General features: G+C 45.0%; 1 protein-coding gene across 4 annotated transcripts in view; it reads left to right on the top strand.

Moving 5' to 3' along the window:
* DST (dystonin) overlaps positions 1-17,150 on the top strand; it is a 783,726-nt gene that overhangs the window by 200,310 nt on the left and 566,266 nt on the right. The window lies entirely within an intron of this gene.

The following is a 17,150-nucleotide window of genomic DNA, read 5'->3' as shown; positions in this document are numbered from 1 at the left end:
CCATACATCTCCCAATCTCCACCTCAATAACCCGCCGGACAGTTACCATGCCGGTTTTAAACAACACCGCCACCCCGCTGTAAGGCTCGGCCGCAAGAGACCAGTAAGATGGACCATACCTCCACTCTCTCTTGGCCATATGAATATCTGCCAAGGAGGTGAGCCTAGTCTCCTGCAAAAATAAAATTTCAGCATCTAATTGGCTGAACAAAAAGAAGGCCATAGAACGAGCTCTTACCGACTTAATACTGGCGACATTTATTGTCACCACTTTTAACGGAGGGGGAACCGCCATTTGGGTTATTGGGTGGATTGCTTCTTAGCTCCCCTCTGCTGCTCATCACCAGAAGCCTCTCTTTTTCTTGAGGCCTCCTCCAACTCCATTTCTGAATCTGAATTTTGTTCAGAGGAAGCTCCAGATGAGGAAATATCCCAAGCGGAAGCCCTAGAACGGTTGGGGACAGACACTGGGGCTTCCTGTCCCTGTTCCGTCCTCACCGCCTGTCTCTTCCGCCTCACAACCCTCCTTCTCTCATCCAGGTACTGCAGGTCAGACTCCGAGATGTTTTCATCTCTTGTTTTTTTCTTCAAAGTCTTCGCAGAAGACTTCTTTACGGAAGAAGCAGCAGCACCCTTTTTGGCACATGCCACCGCTCCAGGTGGGGGGGGACCTTCCCTTAAGTCAGACCTAGGAGACTCATGGGGCAAGACTGACTTGGGGGGCACAGACTTAGAAGGTTCTGACACAAGAGGAGCGGGTACAGTAGGCTGGGGGGACACAGAGACAGCCACAGAAGGAATACCTACAGACACAGGAGGGTTGGCCACAGAAACTGGGGAGGGATCCTGAACAGGACCTGGGGGGTCAGTCACCGCAGAGGAGGATGGTACACCAGGGGCCTCATCCTCCATCCTGTCCAGCCTCAACAGCTCATCTACTACCTCCTTCTCCATATTGTGCCAGGCCTCCGGACATCGGCTGTAGGGGTGGCCAAGGCGCAAGCACAGGTTGCACCTTATCGCCTGGGTGCAGTCCCTGGCCACATGACCCTGTCCCCGACATACCGAACATATTAAGGCTGAACAGGAGGAGCTAAAGTGCCCCTTTTCTCCACAGCGGTGACACAGCTTTGGCTGACCAGGATAAAAAACAGTCATCCTATCCCTCCCTATGAAAGCCGAGGAGGGCAGGTGACGGACAACATTCCCATCCCTGGCCAACCTGATCGTTACTGACCAACCCCCAGTCCAGATGCCACGTTCATCAAGGATTTTATTTGGCGTTGTCAAAACCTCACCATAATTCCTTAACCAGACCTCCAAGTCCCGAGCAGGAACACTCTCGTTAGTGAGGATGATGGTTATTTTTTTAACCGTTGATCTTTGTGAAACAGCAACTGGTGCCAGATCTTCCCATTCGGGTCTTGACCTGCACCGAGCCTCATATCGTTCCCAGAACAGGTCAAGACCCTCTGGCCTGGTGAAGCTGATTGTGTACTCCCGGCTCCCAGCTACATGTATTAGGGCATAAAGGTCATTCGCCCCAAAGCCCATCTCCAAAATCATATCCACCACCACACGCCGTGCTGGAGAGACTGCACCACCTTCCCATTTAAGAATGACTACATTACGCCTTGGACCCCCAGCAGAAGCCAGAGACCCAAGACCGGAACCAGGGGTGCTCAAAGTGGCAGTCTGTGGTGTAAATCTCTGCCTGGAAGCAGGGTTCCTCATTGGCTGCAGCCCTGGCTTAATAATATTACCAGGTGCAGAGCGTACCACCTGAGCAAAAGAGGGCTTATCAGGGCCAAGACCCCACACTGATGTGACTTTAGCCGGTACATTATTATTATTATCCTTATTATTAACTGCTTGTACTGAGCCAGCAGGATTGTCTATTGCACACATATTGGCAGCACTATTCAGAACACCTGAAATAGAAGAATCGTTAGAAGAATTGTTACAATCACCATTCATTATCACAGTGTCTGCTGTAGTACCACAGGTGGCCTGATGCTGCAGTGTAGAGTCCTGAACAACAGCTGTGACTGGACAAACAGCCTTGGGCTCAGCAAAAGGGGGGTTAATGGGTTGCTCAGGCTCTTGTAGTTCCTTTGCTGCAATGTCATTTTCTAAACGCAGTTTTTCCTGCAAGGAAACATCAGCAGCTGAAATATTGCTGGATACAAAATTACCAGCCTGGGTGTCATTGGGCAAAACATCAGTATTAGCCAAGGTGTTAAATGGCACAAAAATAGTTTTATCAGTCACTTGTGACTTGCTAGGTTTTACCTTATCAGGCACATTATCAGGTATGTTCTCCTCACCAAACACCAGCTGATTCGCCTGTAATGGAGACTCCACTGCCTGGATCACTTTAAGCATGCCTCCTGAGCCCTGAGAAGGTAACGGGCTGCTCACCTCACCTTGGGGGGGCAGGGGGTCAGAACTTGGGGTCCCCTCCTCCACCTCCATCTTTGCCATCCTTGCAAATCTGCGGTCATTGCAGAACTTTTCTTTAAAGGGCCCCTCTTTACCTTCCATCATGGCCACAATGGTTTCCTGGTGTTGAACCCGGACCTTTGCCAACTGGATTTCCGAATCCATAGATCCACGGCTGCGGCTGTGCAAACCTTCACGTTGCTTTCGCAGGCGTTTCAACTCTGCTCTCAGTTTGTAGAGCTGGTCTCTCTCCCTATTCAGGACCTTGATCCCGGCCACCACTCGCTCCCGAATGGACTCGGTATCCTCATCCTCACCAGGGGCAGAGAGATCTCCAGCCATGGCTTGTCCAGGAGCAGGTATGTCATCCATCAGCCCAGGGGATGGTTCAGAGCTTCCAGCAGGAGAGGCCCTGCTGGCCTGCATGGCCTCCCCAGATAGGGGCCAGCAGGGCTGGGAGAGATTTTACCGAACTCCCCTCTCACAGAAATCACCTGGAGCAGACACACAGCCAGAGAACCTTCCTGCAGCCACACCCGAAGCTGAATGATGGGAAACTACTCCTCCCACTGACAGCAATGATGGGGCACTATTCCTCCCACTGACACCAATGATGGGACACTTCCTCCCACTGACCCCGATGATGCAGGAAAACATAAGCAAGGGGAGCTTCGTCCTCTGCTGCTAGTCACATGTTCAAAATGGAAAAAAACAGCTTTCGGAATACAGAATAAAAAAAAAAATGACTACCAATAAACTGTTTTAAATTGTCATACAAATATATATTTGAAATCAAATCTTTATTATTTTTTGGTAATACTATGGTGTGGGCAGATTTCTGTCAGTCACAGGTTGTGCCACGTCCCTCCAGTCCGTGCCCTAGAATAACATTGAGGTGAAGCCTCCATCAAGCAAGATGTAATATCCCACCCCTATTGTGTTTTGCTGGTTAGTAGACATAGAAGAGGAGGGAGGGAGTGGGCTGTCATTTATCACTGTGTATATGCCCATACGTGTGACTCTAAAGTCACATGGGCTGCTCAAATGTGATAGGGCAGAAAAGCTCAGGGTAGAAATACACTGAAAACTGAGCATGTGCATTAACTGCCAACACTGCTCTACAAAATTCCCAATTTCAGTGGGGACATGGACATAAGGGGGAGAGAGGAAACAGCAAGATCAACCAGGTTTTTTTTACAGAAAACAGAAAATGAATCTGTAAGTATGAACACCATATAATACTGCATTTATTGATAGTTTAATGATGTGGGTTTAGTGACTAATGTATTCTCTGAAATGAGATAAACCCCCCAAGCCCCTCCTTATCCTTGCCTGAGCCTAATCTTGATCCAGCAATGTGAACAAGAGCAGAGGCTCTCTCTGTTCTCTCCCTCCTCATAGGCTCAGAGACACCAGCTGGAGACATTGGCCCCTGCTGCTGTCAATCATGGTCAGTTAGGAGGGAATGTGGGGGTGGGGCCAAGCGGCTTGCTATATAGTGGGTAGGAGAAGCCAGGAGTGCCAGCGGGGGGACCCAAGAAGAAGAGGATCAGGGCTGCTCTGTGCAAAACCATTGCACAGAGCAGGCAAGTATACCATCCATGTTTGTGAGCCTCTATTTATATTTTAAATAACAATCACTTTAAATAGGTGTCAGTTCTATAAAAATAATGATCATGTGACCAATGTGTTTGGCTGTCACAGTGGAGTGGTCACATGATCAGGAGCCGGTCCCGTCAGCTACCGATTGTTAGTGGGGATGGAGAACTGTCTATGACAGCTCAGCCTCTGTGCTTGAAAAATTCAGAGAGCACTCTTAGCAAAAAAGCATCGGCTGCCCAGTGACAAATAGTGTTGCCATTAAAGCCCACCCTTTTGCCGCCACAAATATGTGATACTTGGGCAGTAACAGTTTGAAGCAGCAATATAATAAGATTAGGGATTTTGCCACGTATTTAATGAAGGGCTCCTGTTAAATGTAAATTTGTTATGTGTAACACTAATGACTTGGTTATAAACTCACATCATATATAAAAATGTGGCCCTAATAAAGACTTTGGGACAAAACTCTTAGGCCCCTTTCACACATACGGTCCGATCAGATCCACCTGTCAGTTTTTCAGGCGGACCAGATCGGCTGCCCCATGCATCCCTATGGGCAACGGATGTCAGCGGAGACATGTCTGCTGCCATCCGATCTTGTCCGTCAAATCCAGACGGATGGAAACCCTATTTTTCATCCGTCTGGCATATCGTATGGGATTGGAAGAGAACGGACAGGCAGTCCGTTCTCATCCGATTCCCCCATAGAGAACAGCGGGGACCTGACAGCTCCGTCTCTGCACACAGAGCGGAGACGGAGCTGTCATCCGCCTGCTCAGCGGGGATCGGCGAATCGATCCCCGCTGAGAAAAACGGAGTCCGCCGACGGATCGGAGCAGTGTAAAAGGGGCCTAAAGCTGTGAATGTGACATTCACTAGACAGTCACTGCAGGTGAAATCAGTCATTTAAAGCCCAACTCCAGGAAACTGTTTTGCAGAGGGGCTGCTCATTTAGGTCATGGGGACATGGAAAAGTAGATTTACTTACCCAATCCTCTGCTCCTCTATGCTGCTAGACATGCCCCCAGAACCTCTTCCCAATGCTCTGATGGTCTAAGTCCTGATCAATGCAGGTTCTATAGCACTGCAAAGGATTTGAGGACACGGAGGGACAGTCCACTGCTGAAGTATGAAGCAGTGCTGTCTTAAACTAAACATGCAGTTAACCCTTGCAGTGTTGGCACACTACAAGGGATAATTCCCAAGGTTCATTGAGTTGGGATTTAAAACACATGTACTAGGGAGACTAGCCTGCAGTGAATGTTTAGTGAAAGTCACATTCACTGCTTTATAAATATACATACACATTATGCCACAATGTAAGCCTGACCATACACTATACAAATAAATTGTACAAACTACTATAGATCTACCATCATCTATGTAGTGGAAGGGCGAGGCTGATTAGATATTATTGAAAGGAGTGTTTACGTTTGTCCTCATTTAATATAGCTTTTGGTAAATCTGAAGGAGATTGTAGAATCTGTATAGCGGTTGGCCACCTTTAATTACTCATTGTCTGACCTATTGAGTAAAGCGTCATCCACTCTACGAGTTTGTGTGTATAAACTCAGGTCTGAGCCACTGTACTAACAATCCGATGTCCGGTGATCTCCCCTGCTGTGCTATTGTGTTCTGACAGGGGGACGGCCCTCCAAACAGAACACTCTGATCGGGAGACGGTTGGTAGACCTTTTTCGGTTATGACCCTTCAACAGAAGCCAGCTGAATGGCCGGTGTTCTGCCGAAAAGCAGCGATGTGTGAACCTTCTTTTCAGACTTGCATTATCTGCTACAGGAGAGTGTGGGCTCCTTGCTGGTCTGCACCTGTCCTTCAAAGCTTAAGTCTTAAAGTGGTTATAAAGTCAGAAGGTTTTTTATCCCGATGCATTCTGTGCACTAAGATAAAAAGCCTTCTGTGTATAGCAGCCCTCCTTAAACTTACCTGATCCTATCTCTATCCAGCGATGTCCACGAACGCTGTCCTGGGACTCCCCCTCCTGATTGGCTGAGACACAGCAGCTGTGCCATTGGCTCCCGCTGCTGTCAAAGTCAGTCAGCCAATGAGGAGAGAAGTGGGGCGGGGCGGCACCGGGCCGCAGCTCCCTGTCTAAATGGACACAGGGAGTTGTGACTCTGCTCGGGTGCCCCCATAGCAAGCTGCTTGCTGTGGGGGCACTCACCAGGAGGGAGGGGCAAGGAGCACAGAAGAGGAGGATCTGGGCTGCTCTGTGCAAAACCAACTGCATAGTGCAGGTAATTATAACATGTTTATTATTTTTATTATAAAAAAAAAACAGAGACTTTACAATCACTTTAACCTATTACTAAAATCAATAATAATTGAATGCAGAGGCAATTATTTATTATGATAAAAAGCATATACATTTATATGGACTCAAAGATACAACCGGCCCTTTGAGGGCAATCATAATGCTGATGCGGCCCGCAATGAAATTGAGTTTGACACCCCTGTTCTATAGCATATCTCCCTTAAACATCATCACGTTGCAAAATCTCACACTGTCTGGTTCCATCATTTCACTGTTAGAGTAGATGTAAATTATTAATGAAGAACGAGTTGAGCTATAAGAAATCTTTGATGCGTAATGGCCAAGAGTGCCTTCTTTTGCATTTACAGGAAGTCAGATCAATATTTCAGAACCTGATAAATCTCCAGGATGGCCCAGAACATTCTGCACCCTGATCAGGAGTGAAGATATCAATAGATGAAGATTCTTATTGTCACTTATTTATTCCGAGCATTGAAGCTGGGACTGAATTCCAACACCTTGATGGCATGTGGCTTAGCTGTATTTGGAGAAATAGCAACTGCTTGCACTAAGAAGGGTTTTGGTAGAGATAGGATGTTTTTCACTGAAAGAGTATGTATAGCCAAAACTTATTTTTTTTTTTAGTTCTGAATAGAGTAGAGAAGCAATGCATCCCCATATTATTTTTGTTTCTGTAGTGGTTCTGCTGGGGAAATTTCCCGTTACTTGGAGATTCAGCAGAAAGTGAAAGGAAGTCTTATAAATGTGAGGGGAAAAGTCCTATTTTAGAGAGTTATTATAACTAGAACAGGAATTCTCATTGTACTATTTTCCCAAAATAATTTCATTTAAACAATCAGAACACTGAAAGGGTTTCTGAATCATAAAAGGGACATCTAAGTCCATTACAATGATATCAACAACTCTAAACACTGTTCCACAAATTCAAAAATACAAAAAACATTTATATTGCACTTTACCAATTCTTAGATGTGGCTGATTTTTTTTTTTTTTTCTGTTTTTAGGCTTTTTCCTTTATTTTCACCAGGTGATCTGACCAGTAACATGCCTCTTGTTTTAAGGTGGCCACTCTATCTTTGGAATAACAATGGAGACACCATTGGCCTGCAGCATTGTCTGGAGAGGGTAGTGTTAAGCAGGCCGTAGAGGGTTCAAATCTCGGCCGGTTCAGCAGGAACCTAGAGAGATTCAAATCGTGTATGGGCAGGCTGCGTGTACCCAAGTTGATTGATCGATCGACTTAGATACAACCAGCCGGTCGGATTTTAATTATTGAAAGTGGCTGTTCTCCTGGTGGGGGTGGCTCCCCCCTGTAGGGAGAGCTTAATGACTTGGCAGGAGGGATTCCACCATCAACACTGTCTGTTAATGGGGGATTCGGGTGGTTGCAGGAAAGAAATTTGCTCCATCTATTGCCAGCTTTAGATGGACTAGAAGATTTAGATGGACTTTACATGATTGAACATGAACAAAGTAAAGCCGAACTCTGACTAACATGCTTTTCTGTTCTCCCTTTGTCTGTGTGGGTTTCCTCCCACACTCCAAAGACATGCTGATAGGTTACCTGGCCCTAATATATGTATTAGGGCTCTTTCACACGGGCGATCCGATCAGATCCGCCTGTCAGTTTTTTAGGCGGATCTGATCGGATCCTCCATGCAGCTCTATGGGGCAGCGGATGTCAGCGGAGACACCTCCGCTGACACCCGCTGCCACCCGTATCAGATCCTGTCCGTGAAATCTGGATGGATGGAAATCCTATTTTTCCATCTGTTCAGGTATCGGATCTGATCGGATGAGAGCGGACAGGCGGTCCGCTCTCATCCGATCCCCCATAGAGAAGAGCGGGGGCTGTGACACCTCCCTCTCCGCACTGCAAGCGGAAACGGAGCTGTCATCCGCCGGCTCAGCGGGGATCGCGGATTGATCCCCGCTGAGCAGCACGGATCCGCCTACGGAGGCGGACCGTGTGAAAGAGCCCTTAATGTGAGTTAGGGTCCTTAGATTGTAAGCTTCTTGAGGGCAGGGACTGATGTGATTGTACAGTATATATGTAAAGTGCTGTGTAAATTGATGGTGATATATATACAGCTGCAAGAAAAAGTATGTGAACCCTTTGGAATGATATGGATTTCTGCACAAATTGGTCCTAAAATGTGATCAGATCATCATCTAAGTCACAACAATAGACAATCACAGTCTGCTTAAACTAATAACACACAAAGAATGAAATGTTGCCATGTTTTTATTGAACACACCATGTAAACATTCACAGGGCAGGTGGAAAAAGTATGTGAACCCCTAGACTAATGCCATCTCCTAGAGCTAATTGGAGTGAGATGTCAGCCAACTGGAGTTCAATCAATGAGATGAGATTGGAGGTGTTGGTTACAGCTGCCCTGCCCTATAAAAAACACACACCAGTTCTGGGTTTGCTTTTCACAATATCATTCCAAAGGGTTCACATACTTTTCCTTGCAGCAAAATAAAGTGGAGAGCAGAGATCCACAGGATAAATATAGCAGGTACAGCCTTCTCTCCAGCAAGAAGAAAAGTGAGTGGCATAGTACTGACATAACCAAATCTCATTTCATATCTCATTAGACTATCGGTTGGAGGTACAGTGCTCTGACACTGCAGATATACAGAACATACTGTAAATGCCTAACACTCATGTCTTTGGGGGGATGGAGGACATAAAAATGTATGCTTAGACATTGTGAGTGTGCATATTTATTTCACTGTCATTCTACTGAATGATTGCTTGGCAATGTGGTCTTTGAACTTCCATCTCATATCAATAGGCACCATAATTGTTTTTGAGAGACGAGACAGCAGGCGTGGAAGTTTTCATACACAGATCTCTTCTTGTTTTTGTTTTACGCACTGTTCTTACATCATGTTTTCCTACTTCAGTAGCAAGGTAATGAGTATTTAAACAGTAAAGAGCTTACCATTGATAATAACTGGAAGTGTCTGCTGGCCAGAAAAATCCCATGAGATGCTGTGGAATTTTAAACAGACAGCATGCTCATATTTAGCCTGTCTCCTCTTGCCTATAATAAAAATATTTATTTGAAAATGTACCTGTTTGGCTGAATCACCAGACATGCCAGGCTACTTGATATTGAACAGCGTTGCTCAGAAAGGCCAACTGTAATGTATGGTTTCCATATAGTCCTTCTGGTCATAAGATCAATACTGTAATACACAGGCTTGGTTTTTATGTCAAGGAAAATATATTTTTTGTAGCAGGATTTTCAGGGGGATTTATATTTGGAATTCCATTAATAATGAAATCTAAACCCAAGCAAAGCTAAGAACTGTGTAGGAATATTTATGATTTGTTTTACTGGCAACATCTGTGTGCTTCTGTTCAGTCTTATTGTGATTTGAGCACCCGTGCCACACTTCATGGCCTAGGAGTACTATTACAGATTAAAGGATTACAGTGGTGTCACCCCACTGCTTTTTTCAGTTGATTGGACTATAGAGGTGGAATAGCTCATAACCCATAGCCCATTTTTTATTTACTTACTAGAGTGCCTGAATTAAAAAGGGTAATCAGCACCATAATCTAATCTGTAAACCAGGGATCCTCAAACTATGGCCCTCCAGCTGTTGTGGAACTACACATCCCATGAGGCATTGTAAAACTCTGATATTCACAGACATGACTAGGCATGATGGGAAATGTTGTTCCTGAACAACTGGAGGGCCACAGTTTGAAGACCCCTGCTGTAAACGATCAAGTAAAATGAAGCCTATGAACCTGTGAAAATTCTGCTTATCAATGCCGCCTATCAGTCCTGCCTATCGGTGTTCATCAATGCTGCCTATCAGTGCTCATCAATGCCACCTATTAACGTCCATCAGCCAAGCCTATCAGTGCTCATCAGTGCTACCTACCTGCCATCAGGGCTACCTGGATCAAAGTCCTGCTGCAAGGAACACCAGGGCTCGGTAGCAAGTGCGACCTTTGCAACCCTGTTAGTTCCACCACTGCCTACTATAAAAAAAATATCTATATAATAATAAAAATAATAATAATAATATATATATATAAAATAAATTAAAAACAAAATATCAGTGACAGAATAATATATTGTCCAACTCTAAGGTTGGGTTCACACTGCCGCATGGAGCAGCTCGCAGCAGGGATCCGGTGCGTCCCTGTTCACCATTTCAGGTCTGATTTCAGTAAAAATATTTGGCTGAATTCGGACCTGAAACGAACCAGAAGATGCACAGGACTCCTGTGCAATTCACAATGGAGCAGCTCCGGAGATATGTGAAAGAGCTCCATAGAGAACCAGTCACAATCTCCTGACATGGGAAACCCACATCCAATTCGCAGTAGTGTGAACCCAGCCTAAATTGACAGTCTCAAGAGGACCTTGAATTATGCTAGCCATACAGTAGACAATTTTCTTGCAAAATGTTCCTTTAGATTTACCAGAACCATATAATACGAGGTAAGACCTAAACACTTTCAATTTGTATGCAATCAGGCCGACCCTTGTACAGTACTACATAGTTGAAGGTAAATCTGAAGAAAATTTAACTAGAAAATAATATATAATGTATGACCAGCTTTGGTTGCCCTTAATGAAGTCCAACGCTCACAGGCAGATTGAAACTCAGATAATCATGCAGCTGAATATATACAGATGAAAATGCAACAAATGCATATGCATAAAGAGATACTTTGTAGACAGTCGCTTTATTAAAACTCTTGATGGATCTCCTGGCCAGAAAGAGAGCCATTGCACAACACCAGAGGACGTCAGGTGGATGCAATCTCTCTCTCTTGCTGGCCAGGAGATCCATCAAGAGTTCTAATAAAGTGACTGTCTACAAAGTATCACTTTATGCATATGCCTTTGTTGCATTTTCATCTATATATTTTCAGCTACATGATTATTCAAGTTTTCATCTTAATTTGAACTCCCCACAGTGTGTATCTATCTTAAATCCTACAGTCTTTGGTCCAGTCACATGATGGCTGTAGGAGGGTCCTGAATGCGACAGAGAGTTCCTCTACATTCTTACATGGCACTGCTCTCTGCAGCATTCTCATGGAAGTCCATGATGGCTTCATACACAGCCCAAGGGGTAGGTCTAGTGTCCCCAGAGCTGTACAGCAGAAGATCACACAGAAATGGTGTCAACATGGGGAGAGGGTATTCCTGCATTCAGCGTACACACAATAAACCTACCTGATGTTTCTACAGTTGTGTTTTATTAGGAATATAGCTTGAGAAAATGCACACAAGGGTATGCCCATATCATACTGCCTCATCTGTCTTGTCCTAAGTCAACCATATGTAGCACCCTCTAGTGTGCTATATGTAAATAGTTTATTTTAGAGTAAGCTGTAGTGAGGAAAATTTGGCTTGGCTGAGAGCCAGGCCTGGGTTGAATTTGGGTCAGGGCTAAGTGACTCAGGGAGGCTGGATGATTCAGCAAGCTGCATCTCTGGTGCCTCCCCCTGCTTCCTGGAACCTTGTAGAAGTTTCAAGTAGTGGGCAGAGGCTAGGAGGAGCTGCTTGGATATTTATGTGGGCCCAACCAATCCCCAGCAAAGGGGCTGGAAGGGGGTTGGCCACACATAAATAGGCATGAGTCATGCCAACAGGGGCAGTCAGGTGGAAGATGGAGATGGAGGGCTGAGGAGCCTGTGAGTGGCCCTTTAGGGTGCCCCTAGTCTTGGGGGTGTTGACCTCGGTCCTGGGGCTCGAATGCTGGAAGATTCCTCCTAAAACACACAGAGGTAACCCTTCCTGGAGGCACGGAAGCAAGGAGAGAGGACAGCAGGAGCAGGTCAGCACGTTTGAGTGATCTCCTGGGAGTCAGTCGGGTGGGCTGGTCAAGAGTCAGTCTGGAGTACTGTGGGGAGAGGTTAGCTTGGAAGTCTAGTGAAAGGGGCAGCTGCAGCCAGGCGGGCTGGCAGTACCTGAAGAGGTGGTGCTGGGATCATTAGCCACAGGAGTAAGTGCCGGTTCACATTGTTGCGATGCGGGACCCCTGCGAATCCACTGCGGGTTCCCGCATCACACCTGACTCGCAGGCAGTTCACACTGCCATATGTGAACTGCTGGGATTGTCAATGCAAAGGTAATGACACCTTCAGATTAGTTTGCATATTGCAGTGCGAACTGTTCATTCGGACAGGAATCGGATCGCATAGGTGTGAACACCCAATGCAATCCGATTCTGGTGCGGACCAAAAAAAGGGTCCTGCACAACTTTGATCCAAATGCGTTGCAAATTCAGCCATACAATCTGTATGGCTAAATTTGAATCGCACAGACATCACGTGTGATTTGCATAGAAGTGCGGTGCGAATCACATGCAATGTCTGATATCGATATAGTGTGAACTGGCACTAATGCAAGCTGGACAATGAAATTCCGCTACATAACTAAAGAGCCCCGGGTTCTTGCCTGTAATGGGTCATTGCTTTAATGTGACTGTCAGATATTCTCAGTGTTCTAGCTGGGTTCTGCAAAGGAGTGCTGGAGGAAGACATGGAGCTGTACCTAAAGCTTTTTATAGAAACTGTATATAGGAAGAGTTGTCCCTAAAGTTTGTTGTTGAAGTCAAATGGGCATCCCATAACCCCCTATCCTTATCCAAGTTATTGTCCCTGTGAAGATTCGGGGTGCCTGGCTGTGCAGGGTGGGGGATCCCAGTTTACTTGCGGCTCTTTAAGGGGTGCACTACACATACATGGATCAAAATATACATCCATGTATGAGCACCCTGATTGTACAGAAGTCATTCTACTGATCAACTTCTGTACAACCAGCTTGTTGGGTTTTTCCAGATTGAAAAAAAAAAAAGGGCATCTGAGAGGAGCTGGGACTTTTATGTGAGTTTAAACAAGGGGATAGTGTACTAGGAATCGGCCGATTTTTGGAGGGCCGATATTCACTTTTGCCGATATATCGGTATCGGCCCTGGAATGGCTGATATTACCGTTATTCCAAATATTGCTCATGTAAGGGTAAAATGATGTCACATAGCATAATTCCGTTTAGAAATGTTATTGAATATGCCACTCACATATGTACAAAAGATATAAGCAATTCCACATATAAGCAGATCTGCATCTCTCACCCACTTGCCGTAAGTGATACCCAGTTTATACCGCTCCGTTCGGCATCCAATCAATACCGCTCCGTCACTCACCTGCTCCATCTCCCACCCGATATCGCACGGCGTGACCACGTGTCCTCCAAGATCATATGCTGGACGGAGTGGTATCACCCGGTTGTCACTTACGGCAAGTGGGTGACACGGAGTGGTATCAGGTGGGTGGGAGATGGAGCGGGTGAGGGACGGAGCAGTATTGAGTGGATGCCGAGTGGAGCGGTATCACCTGGGTATCACTTACGACAAGTGGGTGAGAGATGCAGATCTGCTAATGTGGAATTGCTTATATCTTTTGTACATATGTGAGTGGCATATTCAATAACATTTGTAAACAGAATTATGCTATGTGACATCATTTTACCCTTACATGAGCATCACCACCTAATGGTTGGAGGAGGAGAAGACTAGTCTCGGACCCTGACATAGAATGTACAAAATATTGGCCCATTTCGGCCGATACGGATACGTTGTGACCAATATATCGGTATCGGTATCGGCCCTGAAAAAAAAATATTGGTCTATCCCTAATGTGTACAGCCCTTTAGTTGAACAGTCCCCCACAACTCCCTGTTTGTTTAGAACTCAGATATCCTAATTAATAAAGGTCTTGTGTCATCAATTCAGTTTAATAGATAAACAGACTTGATCGTCTATATTTCTGTAATGTGATGTGAAGTAAATGACCCATAATAATAGGCATTGTGAATCACCTGGCCTTCTGTAAACAGCGAGGTACTTGAGGTTGGCCATGCCATAAAAGGCTCAGTAGCTAAGCACTGTACAGGTTTCACAACATATTCCAACAAGTGCCAGTCCAATTACACCATTGTTGACTTCAATTCTATGCATGGATTGACTCAAGGCATTTGCCAGAACTAGTCAAATATATGACATTGTAAATGCTGACATCTACTTGTAAACACAAGGCATATAATCCAAAGGCTCCTAAAGTACTTAGAAGACTAGCTCGGTTCAAATAAATATGTCAGCGCTGCGCAGAAGAGGATACCGCGAGCATCACGCTATATCACCACCTTTGATTCCTCCAAATAGAGAGGTTACTATTGTATTTTTGTTATTGTAAGGTTACAATCTGGCATCTCACACACTAATTATTCATCTCGGAGTCTGGTGTTAGGAATTATCGTCTATGAAATGTCAAACAAAAACAAGTAGGCTGTTTGTAACTCTACTATACAGACGCACGTACTGGTATTCTGCATAGGCCACTTGACTGGTAAATACGTTTACATTGGAAAAAATGGAGGAGTTGAGGACTGTATGCATTGTAGCCAGTCAGATTACATAAATAAACAAATAATACCTGCACCCACATTTTCAGGAAAGGAAAAAAAAAAGTGCATTGTTCAAATGAGCCTTAAAAGCATTGCAGCCACGATCAGTGAACAACGGGTGCAATGCAGAAGCTTACTCCAGCTCCATTTCTGTACCAATGTACAGACTCCTTCTCATGTACAGCAGCCACTAGTAATCTGCATTAGATTGTTTTTCAGAGGGCATTTCATAGGTGTAACCTTCTCAGCACCTTTTTTTTTAGTCCTAAGAAGGCTTAACCACCACGCCACAGCTGCATGTAATTCACAAGGCGTGGCCCTATGCAGCTAAATTGGCCACTTTCCGCAGCAGCAGTGCCAGGACGTGATCATCCAGTGTCCAGGGCAAAGATCCCAAATTGCTCCCCCCTTCATTATGTGCGACCTTTTGAGTAGAAGGGGAAAAGAGAGCACAGCCTGCACCTCCTCCTGGCTCTCTCCTCCTCTCCCTGCTTCTTTCAGCGCTGGGCTGACAGAAGTATTGATGCCACTGTCAATACTTCTGTCAGCCTTATAGTAGAAGGAACTAGCAGCATCCCTGTGCCCAGGGCAGCCATCCCTTTTGCCCACCCTTTGTCCCAGCCCAGGGCGGCAATATCACCTGCAGGATGAGACATGTGGTTTTATTTTTGCAGCAGCCACAATGCATTACAGCTGCAACATGTGTATAGCCCTGAGCGGCTGCATGCCCTTCTCAGGTTGGCAGTTGGAGGTGCTAAAACAGGCAGTCGAACTGCGTTCTTACCACCTCCAATTAACGAAGGGCATGCAACAGCTCAGGGTTGTACTCCGGCTGTCCTTAACCACTTGCTGGCCAGAAGTGGGAAAGGGTACCTGTCAAAAACAGGTACCCCCCCGAAAAGTGCCAAATGTGGCACCAGAGGGGGGAGGGGGAAGCAAATAAGCAGAAGTTCCACTTTTGGGTGGAATTGCGCTTTAATCTAAGCGTCATTTATTGGGCAAGGTTATTGCTAGATGAGGTTATGATGGCTTTAGGCCTATGTCCCTCAGCAGTCAATTAATCATTCAAAGATCCCTGTGAATAAATCAGGCAGCTGTGTCAAAACTGACAGCTGCCGTCTGGGAGAAGAACCCCCACATGCTGTCAGAGGTGGGGTCGGTTTGGTGGTTGAAGGATTGAGGGCTTGACATCATATTACACCCTAAATATGGATGTACTATGCTTTAAAAAGTGGAATACATCTTTAAACAATAGTATTGTAATGCCTATTTTGATGCTTACATTTTTTTATTTCTGCATTTTATGTGCAGATTTATAGATTCTCCCTTCACTACATCAGAAGCCTTCTTTAACTGCTAACCTAAAGTCTCTGACACATAGAGAAGCCTGGCTGCTAAACTAGCACAGAGGAACAGTAAGGCACAACCATCGTGCAATGATAGAAATAGATTTTTACATTAACCACTTTAAGTGCCGGTTCACATTGGTGCAATGCGGGATCCCTGTGAACCCACTGCGAGTTCCCGCATCGCACCCCGACTCGCACTGCCATATGCCAACTGCTGGGAGTGTCAATATAAAGTTACCGACACCCCCAGATTAGTTCTCATATCGCAGTGCGAACTGTCAGTTCAGACAGGAATCAGATCCCATAGGTGCCATGTTTGTTAGGGTATCATCCTGAGTCCGCATTGGCTTCTTGGGTTAAAATACAAACCAGGAATGATGTATGCTTGTAAATCTCACTACCTGGAACACAGTTGGATTCCTAAATTTGGATTATAGAACACCTCCCCCTTGTTCAGTAGTTTACAGAGATGAACTGGAAAAGGCTGATAACATTAATTGAGTTTATGATTATGTTTATGACTGTGCCCGGTACCTTGAAAAAGGTATCAGGCATGGTCATAAACAGAGATTTAAAGAAGGGAATACAATAAGGATATTGTAAATGGCTTTATGTATCGCTGGCAGAGATGTATAGTAACTAAGTAGAACTACTTCACTACTGTACTTAAGTACCGAAAGGCGGTATCTGTACTTTCCTAGAGTAGAATTTTTTTCTCCTACTTCCACTTTTACGTCACTACATTTTTTCAATGATTTCAATACTTCTACTCCGATATTTTTTTTTGTGCTGCATAGTTACTCGTTACAATTATAAAAATTACCAATGCCAGAACAGTAGATGGCAGGTTTCATGAAGCTCAAAACATGTGTATTATCAGCGCATACGAAAATAAATGCTACTGTTGTTTTTATTTACAAAAAGTTACAGCCAAAGGAATTGTGATTGTCCTTTAGGTTAATCATTTGAATAAAAAACAATCTGATGTTCAAATTTTTGACTTCTTTCTT

Source organism: Pelophylax lessonae, assembly GCF_965119305.1.
Source record: "Pelophylax lessonae genome assembly, chromosome: 3".
Taxonomy (NCBI): Eukaryota; Metazoa; Chordata; class Amphibia; order Anura; family Ranidae; genus Pelophylax; species Pelophylax lessonae.
This window is presented reverse-complemented; position numbering and strand designations above follow the sequence as displayed.